Source organism: Macrobrachium nipponense, chromosome 18 (genome assembly GCF_015104395.2).
Source record: "Macrobrachium nipponense isolate FS-2020 chromosome 18, ASM1510439v2, whole genome shotgun sequence".
Lineage (NCBI taxonomy): Eukaryota > Metazoa > Arthropoda > Malacostraca > Decapoda > Palaemonidae > Macrobrachium > Macrobrachium nipponense.
In genome coordinates, this window is record NC_087211.1 from 87,700,377 (window position 1) to 87,717,787 (window position 17,411).

At 36.3% G+C, this 17,411-nt stretch overlaps 2 long non-coding RNA genes across 3 annotated transcripts; both read right to left on the bottom strand.

Moving 5' to 3' along the window:
• Positions 1–1,860: 1,860 nt before the first annotated feature.
• Positions 1,861–2,898, bottom strand: LOC135196873 (uncharacterized). Of its 2 annotated transcripts, none has more exons than XR_010310501.1 (2): positions 2,763–2,898; positions 1,861–2,546 (listed from the first exon to the last, which is right to left on the bottom strand). It is a non-coding gene; the product is annotated as an uncharacterized LOC135196873 (long non-coding RNA). The 2 variants fall into 2 exon arrangements; XR_010310502.1 differs by having other exon boundaries at positions 2,001–2,546; positions 2,733–2,819.
• Positions 2,899–12,708: 9,810 nt separating this feature from the next.
• Positions 12,709–16,761, bottom strand: LOC135197321 (uncharacterized). Its single transcript, XR_010310592.1, has 3 exons — positions 16,626–16,761; positions 14,246–14,374; positions 12,709–13,792 (listed from the first exon to the last, which is right to left on the bottom strand). It is a non-coding gene; the product is annotated as an uncharacterized LOC135197321 (long non-coding RNA).
• Positions 16,762–17,411: the final 650 nt, after the last annotated feature.

The following is a 17,411-nucleotide window of genomic DNA, read 5'->3' on the forward strand; positions in this document are numbered from 1 at the left end:
TCTAGATCCTGCATCCTAGCGTTCCCTCTACTCTCGTCAACATAGCTTTATGACTTTTACACGTTATAAATTTCCTTGAGGTTTGTATACATATGCAATATATCTATATATATATATTCTATATATCTATATTTCCTTATCTATCTATATATCTATCTATATATCTATTATTCTATTATATCTATATATCTATATATCTATATATCTATCTATTATATCTATAATACTATATATCTATCTATATCTATATATCATATATCTATATATCTCTATATATATCTATATACATATATCTATATATCTATATCTATATAGATATATATATATATAGATATAGATATAGATATATAGATATATAGAGGATATAGATATATATATATATATATATATATATATATATATACATAATATATATAATATATATATATTATATATATGTATATATATAGGTATAGATATTTGTCATGTGAAACTACTTTTAAAAGTTTATTTTCCCCCTTTTTTTAAAAATATATTATGGCGTGAATAACCTAGGTGTTGTGACGCCAGTTTTAGTAGCTATAATCAACCAATCAATCATCCCACTTAGCTGTCCAACGTCTTTCAAGTCGAATTTCCGCTCATTTAAGAACAAACTTATGCTGTGGAAGCTGTTTAAGTTTCCTTCCAGGGCGACTGAGCGGCCTTCAGAAATCACCGTGCAATAGTTAGTTCCTAATTGCGTCATCTAAACTTCGGCTCACTGTGAGTGCCACTAGTACACAGGTATGTTGAGTACTTCGAGTGGATTGGTTTTTTCACAGTTCCCATACCAGCTTAGCTTTGGCAGGAGTAAAAAAATCTTTACAATTCCATCAGCAATACTTTTATTCGACATTAAGATACAGACAGCTCTGCGCGTGTGGCCTTCTAACATAATTCATTCTGTACCATGTGCGCCTCAGTGGCGTGATTAGTATGGTCTTGACCTGCCACCTCGGAGACTGCGAGTTTGATTCTCGGGCATTCCATTGAGTTGAGGGAGATGTGTATTTCTGGTGATAGAAGTTCTCTCTCGACGTGGTTCGTTAGTCACGTAAAGCCGTTGGTCCCGTTGCTGAATAACCACTGGTTCCATTCAAACAAACAATTCTGTACCATGTGCGTTGAAGAATCTATTCATATTTATGTTAAAGTTGCTTTAATATTATTCAAATACTTTTTTTTTATGATCTGGCGACATACCACAATCGAAGTCCCTATAGGCTGTTCATCGTTTATTCTAAAGATCTTATTAGCTAGTTGTCGTTATAGCTATTTACATTTGAGGGTCAGTCATTAACTTATTTTATAATGTCATTAAATACAAAGTAAATTCATTTAGATAATTAAAGGCAATTACGTTCATCCTGCAAGATATTTATATTTTCAACTTTCATTTATTTTATGGGAGATTTCTTTTCCAAAAATGTCCTACCTGAATCATATAAAACTTTGTTACTTTTATCAAAGTCTTCAAAGCTGAACCGGAAAATTAATATTGTAATTTTGAATCTTTGTTTTCCAAATGAAGTTCAGCTAATATGTTCAAAGAATTTTCCGGTATTTTGTGAGGGTGGGGTGTGGGGGGGGGGGGGTGGCACTTTTGATGGTCGTGCAGGTGCTTAGCATACATTTGGAAAGTGAGAAATACAAAACTTTAAAAATCAGTTTATTAAAAATTGTTTACAAATGCATTAGATGGACTACAAAATCATGCAGTTATTAAAGAGAAATTATTTCAGGCTTATTACGTAAAGTGAAAATAATGCTCATGATATAAAAGAAAACCTTAAGACGTCACAAAATATGAAAAAACTAAAATGAGGCTTAATGGCTCTTAGTGATCAGAATGACGTAGTCTGAATATCTAAAAGGTTAAATCGATGTGGCAATATTCATGCAAAAATATTAATGGTAATATTAAAGTAACTATATTAATGCCAATATTACTAACAATAATATTAGTGACAATATTAGTAATAAGATTTAAGAAACACTAGGTGAAACTAGACTAAAAAAAACATCACGACGAAAGGTTAAAATTGTGTGTGGTGGCCATCCTAATGACACCAAACCATGCGTCATCTCCCCATCAGGGACTTGGTTCCCTTAGGGCTAATTTTCGGGGGCCACATTCCCCTGGCCCTCATTCCCCAGGGGCACGGCCGCTCCAGCATTGGGTATCTGCTGACGCAGAGCTTCGTTCTCAGCCCTCATGAGCTCACACCTGTTCTCCAGGTTAAGCACCTGCTCCTTCAGATCCTGGACCTCGCACCTGAGTGTGCACATGATTCGCGCATTGGCCCTGGCGAAGAAGACGTCAACGTCGCTCTCCATGCTCAGGATGTTGTGGTAAACGACGAGGGACTCGTCCGTATCAGATCCCGAGTGGTCAGACATACTTGCCAGTCAGATTGCAGATGTGTGGCTATGCACAAAGGCTGGCTGCTGGGAGGGTCTGCGAGAATATCCACTTCGGTTGATTAATGAAAAGTGGACGGCAATTTCAGAGTGGTTCCAGATTCCTGGTGAAAATAGGAGAATGAAAGTTGAATTTTTAGGATTTAATCAGATCTATCTACCTAGTAACTAAGATACAGAAAGCTTAAACCGACATTTAACTGTCAATACGATATTACCAAGATTTCAGTCGATTTTCAACCTCTGATAGAATATACAGAAAACTTAATAGAAAAAGAAAAACTTCAGACCATTGCCAAATCGGAGAATCTTCTACGTACCTCCGCACCCTAATGGTCAAAGAAGTGCACTTCCTCTGCTCATCAGAATCACTTGCCAACTGTTTTAGTTGTAAGATTTTTGTCAAAATTTCGGCTTTAAAGGCTGGCACTTTTTTTCGTTACTCGCAAACAAAACACTTGTATATCACCCGTTACAATGGTTCTCTTGGGTGTCAAGTGCTGGTTAGTGAACAAGGGTTGTTAGTGGACGCGAGTGTACAGGGCTTGTGGAAAGTATCGCTGAACTCTTGTTGTATAGTAATTGTTGATTTCCTTGTTTTGCATAAATTGTTTTTTATATTATGATATATATATATATATATATTATATATATATATATAAAATATATAGTATATATATATATATATATATATATAGTATATATATATATATATATGAATGAACAAAGTTACAGCCACTTCGTCTTATTACCAAGACATGGTCTCCAGTGTTTCAATTTTCCTTCGTGGTTGTAACTTTGTTGTCGTGTAATCATCCCGTTTTTATTTCTTCGTAATTTAAATCAAACACACACACACACACACATTATATATATATATATATATATATATATATATATATATATATATAATATATATATATATAATGTGTGTGTGTGTGTGTATGTATGTATAGCATGGATGTCCCTCCATACATAACGAGAGAATATGACCCGGAGAACTTTTTTTTTTTTTTTTTTTTTTTTTTACGATGACAATCATCAATACACTTGATGGCGATCTCACAAACAGCAGCTGACGTGACTGCCCTGTCATTATTCGTCAATAATAAATTACCACAATTATCAAAGATCTCGATTTTTTGGACGGATGTTCTACGCGGTCGGATTATTATTATTATTATTATTATTATTATTATTATTATTATTATTATTATTATTATTATTATTATTATTATTATTATTGAAAAGAAGCCCACAAAATTACCGTGTATAACGTGTTTACTTATAAATATTTACATTTTATTTTACTCAACACGTTATACACAATAATTTTGTGGGTTTCTATTTCAATCTTCAGAAGAAAACTGAAAGAAGTTTATGTTTGGTTATTATTATTATTATTATTATTATTATTATTATTATTATTATTATTATTATTATTATTATTATTATTATTCAGCCTCTGTGCGAGGTTATTATAATAGACCATGTCACACTGAACATTAACTTGCCAAGAAAGCTTTCCAAGAATAGATTGCTTATTTAAGGAAAGGATAAGATTGGAGGGAAGGGAATAAATGACAGATGAAATTTAAAAATAGAGAGACAAATACCGATAACTAAAATTAAGTGAGCTAATATATACACAAACCGGGGTTTAGTAGGGGAACTTTGCGTAATCTTTATCTCCACGGGGAGAGAGAGAGAGAGAGAGAGAGAGAGAGAGAGAGAGAGAGAGAGAGAGTTAACTGTCGAAAGTTAAAATAAAATAAAATAAAAAAAAACTTTGTCGTAACACACACTCACACACACACACACACACACACAGAGAGAGAGAGAGAGAGAGAGAGAGAGAGAGGTTAACTGTCGGAATGATAAGTAAAATAAGAGATTTGCCGTACTCCTCAGTTATTCCACAGAGAGAGAGAGAGAGAGAGAGAGAGAGAGAGAGAAGAGAGATTAACAGCTGAAAAGAATCCAGCGAAAAAAAATAAAAACTTTGCCGTAATCTGTTTTTATTCAAAATCACTTAAACGAAGACACTGCAGAACGCAAGAGAAGAGTTTAGGATAAATATGGGGAAACTTTATAGGAAGGGCTAATAGGGACATCCCCTATAGGAGGCTAATTAAAGGCAAGAGGCTGCTGGATTTGGCGAAGGAGCTCTTGAAAACTAAGGGCGTCGGAATAAGGAGATCAAGAAAGGATTTCATGGTGGGCTTCGTATCGGCGGCTATAACGAACACCGCTAACTTTTGGGAATTTCAAACGACCCGAAATGAAATATAGCTCAACTTTTGGAGATTTGGGAATGAGCGCTTATTTTCTCTCTCTCTCTCTCTCTCTCTCTCTCTCTCTCTCTCTCTCTCTCTCTCTGGGTGCGCGAGAGAAGGTTACGGCAGTAGGTATATACAGATTCTTTTCGGCTGTTAATTCTCTCTCTCTCTCTCTCTCTCTCTCTCTCTCTCTCTCTCTCTCTCTCTCTCTCTGTGGAAGTGGAGGCAGAAGATTGCGGCAGGTTTAATTTTTCTTTTTTTCGGTTCTCTCTCACTGCCAGATTCACAATGAAACTGGTGAATCGTGGATGAACCCAACGTGCAGAAAACGCCCAGAACACTGACCGCATCAGGCACCTAAACAGAAAATATATGACTAGGGATTCGAACTCCCTTTTATACAGACTGTGCCACTTACCTTGAACTTGCAAACACTCTTGCTTCTTAGATGCTGAGGCCCATCTTTTCAAAGACCTCTATGCTCCATCTATTCATCCCTTTCCGGGTGTTCCTATCATTCTGCTAACACTGGCGTCTTGTATACCTTTTCACCTACCCATTATCCCCCATTCTTTCCGCATTACTGAGTCTTCCATTAATTTTGACTCTTTCAAACACCAGGCCAGTAGTAAATTATTAAAATAATATCCATTTAATCTTGTGAATAACTCAAAAGGAATCACCCTGAACAGGATTCGGTGACTATAACCACCCAGCCATCAAGAGATGTCTGAATTGGTATCGATTCTTCTGTGTCTAATATTGTCGAATTCAGACTTTGCACTTATAATTGAAATCAACTCGTCACCATGATAGCCGAGTACTAGACTAGAAACGACCTCTTGTTTATACGTGTACTCGATTTGAAATTTGACGCTGCGTTGATAGAATAATTGGAAGTTGGATGTTGTTATAATTTTGTCTTTAATTCGTCTTTATTTCTCGTCATTCACGCCTTTGTTGGTTTTAAACTTGGTTATTATCCACATTAAATACTGATGATTAAATAGAACGTCGCGAGATGTTATTTCAGGGAGAAATGGCGCTAGGGGTTGGTCAAATTCATCCGAAGATAAACAGTAGCTGGGGGTGAAATTTGAGAAACCGAGAACAATGTGACCTTCAAATGAGGTCAAGTGACCTCGATAACAGAATAAAGGGAACGCAAGAGCCATTAAATTCTCACTGCAATATTGTCTCCTTCCTGCAGTTGATATATTTCTAATAATAATGGCAAATCTGATATTCTAATATAATGGCTTTCATAAACTTTTGCCAGGGTCGTTTTCTCGATACATTCATAAAGGAGAATCTTTTTCTTCGAAACTTTTAATGAGATTTAATATAGGTTCGTGTGTTGCGTGTGTGTGTGCGCGCGCAGTTTTTTCCTCCGTATCAACTAGGACTTTGCGAATTAAAAGCCGTTACCCGGAACTCTGTATACGTTGTAGTTTGTGGGTTGTGTTTGTGACCTCAAACCGCTATCAGCATCTTTTATGTGTGTGTGTGTGTGTGTGTGTGTTCTTTTTTTTCTGTTTTTTTACAGTCATTGGGTTACTCGTGGCTGTTATCAGAAACTTTTGTTTTATGCTCTTTATCAGCTGCGAGTTTTTAGCTGAACTCAATACTAGGACTTGTGTGCGTAATTTTGTTTTTGTTTTTTGTTTTTACGTCTTGTTGCCACTCGAGTGTTCGTTGATTAAACCTTATCAGCACGTTTGTTCTTTTCACATTCTTCTCCGTTAATTATTCTGTTCCCTTAAATCCCCTGTGCCATTTTTACCATTATGCCATTCATACTGTTTAAACCCCTCCGCCCGTTCAATACCTATCTATCTGAATAGTTCCATAAAATGACTAATACTTCTATTCTTTTATTGATAACTCTGACGTTTTCCCTTCAGTACCATTTCTACCATTTACCCTCTCTGCCACTTCAACGCTATTCCATAAATATTCACGAAAATTACTCATTTTTATACTCGCGTCATTATTCATTGGGTGTAATGGCATTATTCGACGATACCCGCCCGAGCGTTAATCGACACGCAATCAGCATTTTCAAGAACTCCTCGTTAAGCAGCTGTGAATAATGGCAATTTGTGCAAAGCTAACTTCGCCTTTTATATGATTCCGAGTCGGTGTGAGGGAAAGGTAAATTTTTATAGCCGGAATCGTTGGCTTTATATAAAGGAAAGAAAATACAAATCGCCATCATTTATCTAAATCTGATTCCTGGATTTATGTGACACCAAAAGATCCGTGGATGAAAGGTGAAGGTCATATATGTCCTATATGGAAGTAGGAAACTATTTTTTTTCTTTCTTTTTTGTGAGGAAAAGTATTCCGTCGTATTAGGGCGAAACTAGCCTCCGAAATCTACAGGTCCAAAACCTATACAGGTCTGAAATCTACAAGTCCAAAACCTATAGAGCCTGAAATCTACAGGTCCAAAACCTATACAGTCTGAAATCTACAGATACAAAACCTATATAGGTTTGAAATCTACAAGTCCAAAACCTATACAGTCTGAAATCTACAGGTCCAAAACCTATACAGGTCTGAAATCTAGATACAAAACCTAAACAGGTCTGAAATCGACAGATACAAAACCTATACAGGTCTGAAATCTACAAGTCCAAAACCTATACAGTCTGAAATCTACAGGTCTGAAATCTAAAGATACAAAACCTATACAGGTCTGAAATCTACAGATACAAAACCTATACAGTCTGAAATCTACAGGTCCAAAACCTATACAGTCTGAAATCTACAGGTCTGAAATCTACAGATACAAAACCAGTACAGGTCTGAAATCTACAGATACAAAACCTATACAGGTCTGAAATCTACAGGTCCAAACCTGTACAGTCTGAAATCTACAGGTCCAAAATCTACAGGTCCAAATCCTACAGGTCCTAAATCTATACACGTCTGAAATCTACAGTTCCGAAATCTACAGGTCGGTTCATGACGTTTTCCCCTACAAAGCTGTGAAATATGGTCTTTTATATCTTCGTAAATTCCAATATATTTTTCCCGGTTGTGAGCCCCCTTATTCGTTTACTCTCTCTCTCTCTCTCTCTCTCTCTCTCTCTCTCTCTCTCATGCCGACTTCTATCCCCGCCCTAATTGGTGCTCCTTCAACTAATCAATTTATTCTTTGAATATGAATATAGTACCTCTTGTCAGAGTAGTACGTTCACATATGCACTTTTACTACGTCGATTATTATCATCAAATCACTTTTTTTTTTTTTTTTACCTTGCATGCATCTGAATAATTTTTTTTCTTCTATCCACTTCTATTTTCACCTGGGCTCTTGTTAGGAGGGTCACTCTTTCTTGCGTACAGAAATTAGAGCAGGTATTGAATTATCTACAGAATAAACATACTTAAGATCAGGTCATGAATGATTTGGGTACGAACACAGTCTCTTGAAAAATAAGCTAGTAAAATATGCGCCGAATTTTCTTCGGCGCAATTGAGATTAGCGTATAGAGCTGAATGGAACTCACAGTCACGACCCCTGAAACTGTCAGCCACGGCCCATGAAACATTCAGCCAAGGTCTGGTAGTGGCCTGTGTTGTTGGCACGATCAAGGCTATTTTTAACCTTAAATAAAATAAAACTACCAAGGCTAGTGGGCTGCAATTTATTATGTTTAATGCTCGGAGGGTGGATGACCAACGCACCAATTTGCAGCCCTCTAGCCTCAGTAGCATTTAAGATCTGAGGGCAAACAGAAAAAAGTGTGGACGGACAGACAAATAGCCATCTCAATGGTTTTCTTTTACAGAAAACTGAAACGAAAAGATAAATGTTCTACTTTTCATACGTTTCTGGAAAACGTTCGTTTGGTGTTTTGTTCTGCAAACGATTAGGCCAGTGGGGCAGTCATCACGATGCCCTGTTCCTGCCCATGCCCGTAGGAAACAAGAAGATGAACAGGAAAAAAATTAGGATATAAAGTTGCTTGGCCTCGAAGGTTATAAGACTCAGACAAACGGAAGCAGGAAAAGATACAATCGCCACTGTCTCCTCTTGCCATTATCTGACTGAATGGTCATATAGAGTTAGGGTATTCTAGAAATGTTGTAAAAAAATTAAGCTAATCAAGGCATTTACGTAGAGTTATTTTTTATTATTAAATCATTTTTTTCGTAAGTATTATTCTCGTTTTAATCGTATTTTAAAATGTGTTCGATTTACACTCATTTGATTTCTTCAGTCACAATGATAATGATAATGTAAAAATTGAACTTTTTCGTATGTATTATTCTCCGTTTTAATTGTTTTTTTAAAATAAATTCTCTTTACACTCATTTGATCTATTCAGTCACAATGATAATGATAATGTAAACATTGAACTTGCCTGAAATATAATGACGAGAGTCTGTCTACTAAAGTCAAGGACATAGGTTCCTAAACAACTAAAACTTCGCAGCCCAGCAGCAGGAGCCCCGTCGTGTCCTTGACAAGGCCTTAGTTGGTCCTCGGAGGAAACTTTGATTTTTAATCGCGAAAGTTATGACGGGCGCCTTCCTGTTTCAATCACTTTCGCTCTCGCCAAAATCCCGCCTCAGACCTGGAAGCGACCCCTTGGAAGCTTCCAGCACCTCTGGACGTCATTTCCTTTCGGGAGAGTTTTCGGAAATGTCTGATCGTTCCTTTGATCTATGTTGCTACCCCCAAGGACTGACCTTGTATGGGGCAACAACCGGCGTGTTTACCAAAGGGAGTGATTAAGAATGAACGAACTGTAATGTGGTTAGGGATGGAGGTGGAGGAGGAGGAGGAGGAGGGAAATTAAGAATGGACGAAGGCGATTAGGAATGGATGAAAGGTAAGGGGAGTTGCAAATGGATGAGGGAAGAGAGGAATTGGGAATTGACTCGAGGGACGGAACGAATGGGAATGGAAGGGAGGGAGAAGAGGAATTAGAAATGGGCACGAGGGACGGAATGAATGGGAATGGAAAAGAGGAGAAAGAGAAATAGGATATGGGACGAGGGACGGAATGAATGGGAATGGAAGGGAGGGAGAAGAGGAATTAGGAATGGGCACGAGGGACGGAATGAATGGGAATGGAAGGGAGGGAGAAGAGGAATTAGGAATGGGCACGAGGGACGGAATGAATGGGAATGGAAGGGAGGGAGAAGAGGAATTAGGAATGGACTCGAGGGACGGAATGAATGAGAATGGAAAGGAAGGAGGAGATGGTTAGGAATGGACAAGAGTATCTGAGAAAGTACCTGCGGATAATTACTTGAATTTCAAAAGAGGAGAAGAGGGAACAAAGGGGAAAAAATCTTCCATCTGCTGAAAAAGTGACACGGACTGCAAGGAACGTTCCTGAGAATACGACAGCCATATATATACATAGGGATTGGGGCGTCAAATGTATTTTACCGTGTTTAGCACTAGCCCCCCGGGGTTTAATTACAGTCGACCTCCCAAAAATAACGGCAAATTTTTAATAAGCAACCCAAATACTATAGGAAACTGTAATTTCTAAAGGAATACCAGACGCGGAGTTATTACCGTATCTAGATCTACCTAAGTGACATTATAACGAATGCTCTCGGTATTTGAATTGCATATCTCTACCTAATCAAATGAAAACATATCCAAGTTCCAAAACTGATACTTACCCGATAATTCATTATCATGACGCCAACGCTGGCCTTAACAATTATCGTCCAATCATTGACGAAATATTTAATTATGGAAAGATACCACTCCTTATGGCTAAACCGCAGCTTAATTAATTATATACTTAATGGACATTTCATGGGTCGTACTTACTCGCTGGTCATTAAGGCAATTAGACAATGGAAGGGTCAGGTAATTAGGGTATTACGCTTCCTACTTTACTGTTCAACGCATCCGAGCCAAATTATTTACTTATAGCAGGGTTTGGGTGTGAAGACATACTTACGTACGCGCAAACAGATGCAATTCTCTTAGAAGACATTAATATACATTTGATACTTGAATGCCAAATTTTTTGTCTGCCATTCCTTGGTCATTTTACACTTCCTGTTAAAATTATCTTTAAAAAAAACTGTCTTTTTAACCATCATTTTGTTAGGTTGAACTGGCGAAATCGGACTGCAATTTGAAATCTCTCAGCAACTGAGAATTTTCTCTGTTAGTTCGGGACTCAGCGAGGACTTTTTCCTTAGTGTGCAGAGCGAGTGAGAGATCTTGGTTCAGGGTCTCTTAAAGGCCTGCCCACACGACCGGGCCTGATCGGCGGACCTCTCCTCTAAAGGCCTGTCCACACGAGCGGGCCTGATCGGCGTGCTCCGGGGTTGACGGGCAAATTCTGGCGAGCTTACCTGTGAATGCTGTCCACACAGGTGAGGCGATGGAGAAGTGGGCGTACCCGACGATGCCAGTAGTCTGTTCAGTGCGGTACGATAAACATGGTGCCTACCGCAAAGAAGAAGGTAGTGTAGCATGATAATTGCATTGTGTGATGAAAAAGAAGAGAATATGGTGCAAAGAATGGCTCTGTACAAGAAATGTATATGGTTAACGTACGTCTGCCAGGGTCGAAGTTCAAGCCATCGGGCACCACCATGGTGATTTTGCTACAAGACCCATCGGGCAATTTGATGGTTTGCCCGTCAAGTGTTCCTGTTAGAGGGGAAGTCCGCCGATCAGGCCAGATCGTGTGGACAGGCCTTAACGGGCACACTTGGCGGGCAAACCGTCAAATTGCCCGATGGGTTTTGTAGCAAAATCACCATGGTGCCTGATGGCTTGAGCTTCGACCCTGGCAGACGTACGTTAACCATATGCATTTCTTTTACAGAGCCATTCTTTGCACCATATTCTCTTCTTTTTCTTCTTTTTCATCACACACAAAGCAAATATCATGCTACACAATCTTCTTTGCGGTAGGCACCATGTTTATCATACCGCACTGAACACACTACTGGCATCGTCGGGCACGCCCCCCCCCCCCCCCCCCCCCTTCCATCGCCCCACCCGTTTGGACAACATTCACGGGCAAGCCGCCAGAATTTGCCGTCAACCCCGGAGCACGCCGATTAGGCCCGCTCGTGTGGAAAGGCCTTTGGTCCCTTGAGGACACCAGCGCACCGACTCAAAACCAGTTATGAATAAAATTCCAAACTTATTTGGCATAGATATTAACGTACCGCAGCTTGATTTAGCTGGAGATTGTTATCTGGCATTGCTTGGCGAGTTTTTTTTAACATATAGAATTTAGGCCAAAAGGCCAAGCACAGAGACCTACGAGGTCATTCAGCGCCGAAATGATAATTGACAGTAAATGGTTTAAAAGGTTTTTAACAGGAGGAAAACCTCGCAGTTTGCACTATAAAGTGTTAGGAGAGGTAGTTAAGACTAAACAATGGAATAAGAAAAGAGGTACAGTACAAGGAACGAAAGTGGTTGTGCAAACTAGGGGCTGAAGGCACGCTGTAGAACCTCAAGTAATGCCTACAGTGCACTGCCTGAGGCCCACTGACGACGCTTAAACACCCCCCCCCCCCCCAAACCTTCGGGGTTGCTTGGTGACGCAAGTTTTCTTCTTATCAACTGTATAGTGTGTCTGCGGCGTCGATTTGCCTTTTCAGACAACTAATATTTTAAAAAAGGTTAATAGTAATTTTACTAATTATGAATCAAGCATTTAATCTGGTAATTATATTTTAATTTTATAAAGCTTTAATGAAGATTGTTGCCAAGCTAGCCAAGAGGGGGTCATGAGATAGCTACACATTCCTGGAGGACTTTGAATTATCTTCTGCTTCCATAATTCAGCCACCACCAAGGCTTAGGATTAGAGTCATCCTAAAGGCAGTGGTGGAAGAATGCTTTCTAATAGGACATCTTACCAAGGGTAACTGCATTTTCTTTTTTGTCCTTAAACATCCCATTACACATCAACCAACTCTTTATTGCCAATTTTAGTAAATTTTTATTCCAGGAGACATAAAATATCAAGAGTTCCTTTAATGCAATATATTTTATTTCCTTTAATGCAAAGATAAAATACAGTAATACATAAAAATACAACAGCAATTTCTGTAGTCTGCATGAAACTACAAATGCAACGTTCAACAGTTAGGAAATCATTAGGAGATTTTTAAAAAAGATAAGGGCATAGAGCAGTTATAGTATTTGTCTCCCCAACCGAGACTTAGAAAAACGGCACTCACATTTAACATTATGATAAAGGTTTAGTTCGTTTATAATAAAATATGAACTTAAAAGTCTTATCTATCCCTACACAAATTGACACAGTCTTGGTTAAAAGTCAAATTACTTCACAAAGTAATAGGCTTAGTAAAAATCAGAGTCCAGCCAAACTGCAGTTTAAGTAGAATCACTCTCCAAGAAAACGTACAAAAACTGCACCAGCCATAACGTTCAAAGAGTTGAAAATCCAGTTTGCTGGGATTAGAGTTCCATACATAGTTCGCTCTTAAAGATTAAATATATATAGCTAAAGCTATTCTAGCATTATTTGGCAGAACTTAAAAAGTGTCTACGTATACTTTTAAATATATATAGCTAAAGCTATTCTAGCATTATTTGGCAAAACAACTTAAAAGTGTCTACGTATACTTTAACAGCTTAATTATTTAACCTGTTCGGCTTATAAACTAAAAATCTTTGGTAATTTAAATGGTCTATAATTAACATTTAACTACATAGAATCTTTGGTTTATAAAAAAATCTTTGCTAATAATACAAGACTTAAATACAAAGGATTTACTGCTAATAGCTGCATGTACCTTATAATCAATAATCAAAATTAGAAGGACTGAATTAACACAAAAAGTACCTGTAACACAAAGTACCTGTAGCCACATACTTTCCAGACTCTCAAGTCATAACCGAAATGAAAGCAATGGAACAGTAATTCCAAAGGTGAAACTGTATTAACTACAGCAGTAATAGAGTCATTCATACAATTTACTGCTTAAAATCCTTAATCAACATACCACTTTTAGTAAGAACGCTCGGTTGAGCGTCAAGAATCTTGGTATCTTGCCATCTCACAAGTATGATGACACTTCGCACATTTCTGTTAAATGGAATAAGAAATAAGTTAAAACTAATAAAAAGGACAAAATGGGAGGAAAATATGGCTACACATTAATCTGGCTACGTATTAACTTAGGGAAACTGAAGCACAGATTAGCAAGTTTGAAGGCATATCGGAATTGAAGACCTTGAGCAGTTAAAGAGTAACATACAATGCACTAAGTATAGGTTACATTTGAGATTTATATCATCCTTAAGACTTCAAAAAAGCAGTAACACACCAGTAGCCCTCTCTTATTAATCTCACGTAGACTACCGAGAAGTAACCTCTACAACACAATATCTATAGAGTTTTTCCTTACAAAATATAAGTGCCAACTAGACAAAAAAATTCCACACAAAATATAAGTGCCCACCAGACAAAAAAAAAAAAATCCCATACAAAATTTAAGTGCCTACCAGACAAAAGGAAAGATACAAAAGTCAATTTTACCTTGCGTCGATAAAAGTTCTTGCACTGATCAATGACCCAAGACGAACAATAAAATATATAAAACACCAAGATGATTACCCAGATAGCAATGTTGGGCCAGAACATGTTTAAGTGATCGGGAGTCGCCATCTGAAAAAAGTAAAATATTTAAGATTTAATATATACAAGGGTATTGTTAAGAAAAGTCTTAGATATTAAAAGCAGAATCATGCAAGAGAAAAAATCTGTTGCCCAAAACAGATTTTGGGTTACCAAAGTTACCACCAGGGTAACATCGAAGTCGTGAAAAGGGTTATTTAGCCGTGACTTACCGAAGTTACACATACTTTGGTACTTTGTCCTTCAAAAATGGTACAGAATGAATCAAATATTCCACAATAATCCAGTATGTTGAGAATATAGCATCGAAATGAAAACTCCGAAATAAAAAAAAATTAAACCCCCTATACGTGAACAATCATTCCGCCCGTGAAAAGAAAAACACTTAAGATAAAACAAATATCTTTCATACATTTACCCAGTATGTTAAAAATATAGCATTTGCAACAAATTTAATTGAGCTCTCGTTAAAAATATAACGCCTGGAACAAATAAATAGAGTTCTCTAAATTGTCCACAATCAAAAAATAAATTATCGCCGAAATAAAATTCTTTAATAAATAAGTTGTCCGTAATTATACCATGTAAATGATAACTGAAGTACAATAGAGTCTCTAAATTGTCCACAATCAAAAAAATAAATATCGCCGAAATAAAATTCTTTAATAAATAAGTTGTCCGTAATTATACCATGTAAATGATAACTGAAGTACAGTACTGTACAGTACTATAATAACGTATAGTTTCCCGTAACTATGAAATCATCGCGGAAATACAGTACTTCTGTAAATATTGTTATTCGTAATTGTAAGAGATTATCGCTGAAATATGGCATTTCTTTAATAAATTTATAGTGATTCGTAATTATACAAAATTTATCGCCGAAATAAAACACTTTAAATAATTTAAAAATATATCTCCTAATTTTACAAAATATATTATCGCTGAAGTAAAATACTTAAATTATTTAAAAGTATAGTTCTCCCTAATTTTACAAAATATATTATCGCTGAAGTAAAATACTTAAATTATTTAAAAGTATAGTTCTCCGTAATTTTACAAAAACAAATTATCGCTGAAATACATTACCAAAATAACAGACGATTTGCCTTATATTTTATTTAAAAAATGACAACCGAAATTAAACTGTAATAATTTTAACTCTATTAAAGATCTAAAGTAGAGTAATCAAAGTAACAACCATGGACACGACAACGCGAGAGTAGTCGCACACGACAACGCGAGAGTAGTCGCACAAGTATTACAGATACCCGGAAAAACCATTAAAATTTCAGACCACCAATTTTGATTCAATAAAAGCATTACCCAATATGCTAAATTGGAACCATTTTGAAAAGAAAGTTTCAGTAGATGTTTATTAGTTAAAGCAACGAGAAAACTACTTTTAAAAATATATTAAAATAACAACCATTTGAGAAAAGTCAAACATTTCAAAATATTGGTTTAAAATATAGAGTTGCACTTAAAAAAAACAGAGTTGCAGTTAAAAAAAAACAACAATAAGAGTATAGAGTAAAACCAAACTTACAACTTTAATCATACACCCGTCAAGGCACTTTTAATTTAAAATTAAATGAATAAGACAATTAATGCCATGAAATTAGTCCATCTAAAAAGAACTATTCAAATGAATAAATATAATAGTTAAAGTAACGAGAAACTAATTTTGAAAAGGATAGATTTTTGGATAAAGTTTCACGCTCTTAAACTTTAAGAGAAGTTCAGGAAAACCTACCAAAAAGTTTAAGTTCTAAATAAAAGGACTGGATAAACTATAGTTCAGGAAAAGCTACCAAAAAGTTAATTTTTAAATGAAAGGACTGGATAAACTACGTAACAAAGTTGAAGAAGTTCTAAAAAAAAAGTTTTAACTAAATAAAATTCCCAGATAAAGATAAAACTTACAGTTCAGGAAAACCTACCAAAAAGTTAAGTTCTAAATAAAAGGACTGGATAAACTATAGTTCAGGAAAAGCTACCAAAAAGTAAATTTTAAATAAAAGGACTGGATAAACTACGTAACAAAGTTGAAGTTTTAACAAAAAGTTAAACTAAATAAAATTCCTAGATAAAATATAAAACTTATTGCATAATTATATATAGATAAATACTTTAGCAGACTCAGAATATAAACTAAAATAATTACATACGACATAGCCACCATTTAAGAAATTATTCCGTATAAGATGCGAAATTTACGTATAGATTCATAAACACAAATCCTCACACAATATATTACAACCACAACGACAAACCTTACTTTGCAGTAAACTTGCAGACCGGATCAATAGAATGAAAACTCTAATCCTTCAGCAACGGGAGCCTAAAGTAGTTTGCTTCCGACCGTTAACTGAACTACCCGGGATGAGGACGGCCACGTCCGTCGTCAGTTTCGGACAAGAGAGACGAAACCAGAAAGGAGGCACTTGCCTACGATCAATTTTAAAATTAGTTTAACAACCCTTTGGGCATTTTAGAATTCAGCTGCTGAAAGATATGAAGGACTGATAATTGATTTAGTTAAATATTTAATGAAAGAGGGAGTAATATTACAAAAATAATAGTCGATTTCATCTGTTCCGTCGACATTCGTTATCGTAGATGATTTTTTTTATAAGTTAGGTTCCTGTGCTACTTTTGAGACTTGTTCATACAATTATCGCATTGCTTAATTAATTTCTCCTCGCATAGAAATGTATTATATATATATATATATATATATATATATATATATATATATTATATATATATATATGCATACCCATGCGTTTTTCCAAATAAAATTTTATGGATGATTTTACTAACCAATGTTCGTTTCCAATGTGGCTGCGCCCTACCACAGGATACACCTCTTTTATTTATTTAATCATTCATAAGAATAATATTTCAATTTCTTCCTTCCGTCCTTTATTTTGTCGCATCGTCCTTTGCCCTGAGTACAAGATAGACACCAGTCTATTGCATTAAGGAATTGCATTTATCAGCGTCTATGCCACTGTTTTTTTTATATGTTTATTGGTTTACCTGTCACTAGATACTACTCACA